This window comes from Geospiza fortis, unplaced genomic scaffold, assembly GCF_000277835.1.
Source record: "Geospiza fortis unplaced genomic scaffold, GeoFor_1.0 scaffold66, whole genome shotgun sequence".
NCBI lineage: Eukaryota > Metazoa > Chordata > Aves > Passeriformes > Thraupidae > Geospiza > Geospiza fortis.
In genome coordinates, this window is record NW_005054312.1 from 4,414,961 (window position 1) to 4,419,034 (window position 4,074).

Genomic DNA, 4,074 nt, shown 5'->3' on the forward strand with positions numbered 1-4,074 from the left:
CGTGGGCTCTTGCAGCGCTCGGCGGTGCCGGTCCGAGCCCCTGCTGCTCACTCCTCACACCGAGCCTCGAGTTTCCCACTGCCCACCTGTGAGGCCTCGGCCGCTGCCTTCTCCTCTCTCCTCGAGCCCAAGCCAGCCCGCTCCCTGGGGCAGGTGGCCGGGCAGCGCTGGGGCCCTTTGCCCTGCTCGCTGCACTTGCCGTGAGCCGTCTCCTCCCACGAGCCCCTGCCTGGTCCGCCCGGGAGGTGCGACATGCGCACGCACAAACACCCCTTAAAGCTTTCTAAGGCCGCTCGCAGCTTGTCTGCTGCTGCGAGACGCGCGCTGTGGCTCCCTGCCCAGTGAAAGCAAGCCTGATGACCCACCGAAAGATTTTTCCAGTGGGCTATTTCGCTGCCCCAGTGAATCCTGTAAACATCAACCCGGCTGCACATTGTTTCCCCTCCAAACCCCGTTAAGCTCTTGTTTGCCCCAATGCCTCCAGCACTGTGAAGATGGTGTGGTGTTTGCATGCTGTGGCTGCTGTTTGCTCTGCTGACCAGTGCCACTGCATTGTTTCCATGGGCTTCTCTGTTTTGTGTAGAGTATCCGCTCTGCGCAACAGGCAGCAAGCTCAAATCACCAGCTCTTTGTTCTTGGCACGTGGCATAATTAGCCCAATGGGATCCTGCCTCTTCTCTACTGGCAGAACGCAAATAAAAATAAAAGTGATAAGGCAATCTAACAGTAACAACGTGATTCTCTGTAAATCCTCATTTCACAGTTGCTGGAACCAAACCTATCAAGCCAATCCTAACATGAAGGAAGATCAGGAGGTCCCTCACCCTTCTGAGAAGCAGCATTCTTTCTTCACCTTCATGTATTCTGCTGTCCTGGCAGGAGGAGGACCAGCCAACTCATGCAGCTCAAGGTCTCAGTCCTCATTCCTGGGGGCAGCAAAAACCAGTTTGGCTTTTGTGCTGAGACAGGTGTACCATGGCCACCTTACTCTCTCCTAACAAGATGCCTCTTGGTCCTCTTTCTGTGTCTGAAGGCTGATTCCTTACTATGCCACCACCAGGCTTCAAAGAAAATAATTTAAAAGGTCCTTTTCTGGGCTATGCTTTATTCATTGCATTTACTTGACTTTCATTCTGATATTAAGAGCCCCATCCAGTCCAAATTTTTCCCTGCAGCTCCCAATCATTTCCTCTGGTACCAGGATTAAACACATCCTTCTTCCCTTTTTCAGCAGTGGCACTCAGCAGCCTTCCCACTAGCCTGTATTTTATCCTGTGGACATATTTTCTGTCAGGATGAGCATGTGGCCGTGTAATGGGCAAGGCCAGGCCACATAACAAGTCCTCCTTCACGCACGGATAGCGTGAGGCAGGAGGGGCCCTGGGAGGAGGCTGCACCTGGAGAGCAGGTGTCACTTGCTGAGTACCACGCACATTGTGTGCAGCACCCTGGGCTCCACATCCTCCTCCGTGCCACCAGCAGGTAGCTGCAGGCTCATCAGCTGGCCTCAGGGCTTGGCTGGGGAGAGGGGATGGAAGTGCAGGTGCTGAGGCAGAAGAGGGACATTAAGGTGGAAGTGAAATTACTTGCTCTGCAAAGGGATTTTTGTGGGTGTGGTCTCACCACCCCTATTTCTGCAGCTGCTCACAGAATAGCAGGCTATCCATGGCCTGCAAGCTGTCTGATTTTGCTCAGGCTCCTTCCTCATACCAAAAAAATCGTAAGGCCAGTTGTTGGTGTCTAAGACAAGGACAAATTATGCTTGAGAATTATGTGGGGCAATATCTGAAAGCTCATTTACAACCAGTCTTGGGGATTGTGTCTTTCTGGAAATCAGCAGCACTCCAGCATCTCTTTTCAAGCAGAATTAAGCTTCATTAAAAGCACTTCTACTCTCAAACAAAATATTGAGTACTTTTTCTTTACCTCTTCTCTATCTGTAATAGTCTTTGTCTTTAATTCAAACATCTGCTCAGGCTTATGCCTGTACTCTGTAAGCCAGAATGCTTACCTATAAAGATACAAGGGTCGGTGGGGCAGGTGAAATAGCATCTGGCTGTTCTTATATTTAGTCTTCCTCATCTCTGTGCCAACAGATTATCCAAGCCTACAGGTACTGAGCATGTAGCTTGTTTCTGATTCTTACAAAAATTGTCCTACTTTGAGGAAGGAAGCCTGGGCTCAAAATATTTCCCCTGATGATTAGTGCAAAGGCTGTTTCTTAAAGAAAATAGGTTTAAAATAAAAAGTGATTAAAGGTGCAGTGCAAATGGATTGTGCCAGCAGCTCTGTGCCTGAATTCATTTGTGTCAGAGGCTTTGAGGACAGGATCCATGTTAGCAAGGGCAGTGTGGGAGTACATATGCATCAGTGACTGCATGCATAACTGGTTATGCTCGAGTGCTGCTCGGATATGAACCAGTGAGTCCAGAAAAAGCATTAAGTCTGTACCACTGCATTTGCTGAGAGAAGGGAATAGGTTTTAAAAAAGAGCTTCCAAAGTGCCTGAATTTTATTAGAAAGTCTGACGTGAATCATGCTCTTGAGAAGGCTTGCAACAGGGACTTGGCAGCAGAGGAGAAACAGATCTACTGCGATGTTGTAGCTAAGCTGTGCACAGATGGCAGACTAAAAGCCCAAGTATAAACAGCATCTTTTACAATGTACACATCAGGCTGGATTCTCAGCTAGTGATTAGACAAAAGTGCTTGTAAGAAAACACCCAGGCTGGAGAAACCCACCATTATGTGGCATGTAAGGCCGAAAACTGAATACCATTTCAAAGGCAGCCAGAGACCAGCCAATGGGTCATTGAGCCAAGCAATCTGTTTTTGCCTTGGGCCATCTTCATTTCAAACACAACAACCATTCCCTGTCAAATGAATACTTTCTTTTTAGGAGGAATTAATCTCTGTACCAAATCAAGTCATGGCCTATTCTGTGGGTAAACAAGGGAAGTCTGCACAGGAGTCCAAGTCCCTGGGATGCAGCTTCATACAGGTTCTGATTCATTTGTACACAAGGTCTGTTTCCTCAGGCACAAGGGAATACTAATGCTCTGCACAGAGCTGGCTAGCTGTGCTTTTATGCTGCTTGCAGCCTTGCCCAGGGTCGTGAGAAGCTGCACAGTCCCCACTGCTTTGCAATGAAAAACACAAATATGGCATGGGTGGCTGCTAATTATGGGTGGCTGCTAATGATGGAGGGAGCTACGGCCCCTCATTCTCTGTTAGTAGACACATGTCTGGCTGGGTAGGGGCCATCCTGGAACAGCTGGATGCAAGCAAGAAATTGCCACCATTTTATGTATAGGCATTTTTTGTATATTCATATCTCTCTGAAGCTGGGATGAAAGGTCTCAGGGTTGTTTGACTGCAGGCTGCAGAGTGGAAGGTACCAAACTTCTTTTCTTTAGTCTCAAAGGATCTCTGAGAATAAAGGGTTTGAGTTGCAGCTGGCACAGATTGCTGTGCTGTGCCACATACACCACAAGAAGGAAATTAGTCTTTGGCATTAGGGGGAACAGAGAAACAGGAAGACACGTGGATTTCTAGTGTTTGCATATCTATTTCCCTTAAAAAGTCTTTGAATTGGCCTCACATTACTGTGACTCTAAGAGAGGAAGGATTTATTTCCTGATAGGGCCAAAAACATTGAGTGGTCCAGGTGATACAGTGACAAGGACTGTAATTATCAGTACAAACTGCCTAACTTTAAAAAAAAAAAGTTCTTTCAAAGTTGCTTTGACAAGGAGAAGAGACTTCAAAAATAGAGCAAAGAATTGCTGAGGGGGAGGGGGGAGTGTGTTTCTGTTTAAACTCCAAGTGAAAAACAAAACGACCAAACAATGTAGAGTTCATGGTTAGTGTCTGTTTGATAGCACAGTATAAAATAGAATGCAAAGCACAATCTAAAATTTCAAGTCTAATTTGAAGTGTGTTCATTTCACTGTAAGTGGAATCTTCTTTTATTTGTCCCAAGCTGTGATTTAGTATCAGATTAATTATATAGAAAGAATAATGGTTAGAGTGAACAGCCATAAAAGTGCAGTGGTTGCTGAGGCTTGTGGTGGAA

General features: G+C 46.8%; 1 protein-coding gene across 1 annotated transcript in view; it reads right to left on the reverse strand.

Annotated features, from left to right (window-relative positions):
* The window catches only part of CD82 (CD82 molecule), a 40,014-nt gene extending 39,814 nt beyond the window's left edge, over window positions 1–200 (reverse strand). Inside the window, exon 1 of the mRNA XM_031055834.1 lies at window positions 87–200. The gene's annotated coding sequence lies outside the window, so the exon portion shown is untranslated. The remainder of the gene's footprint in view (window positions 1–86) is intronic.
* Between the last annotated feature and the right edge of the window lie 3,874 nt (window positions 201–4,074).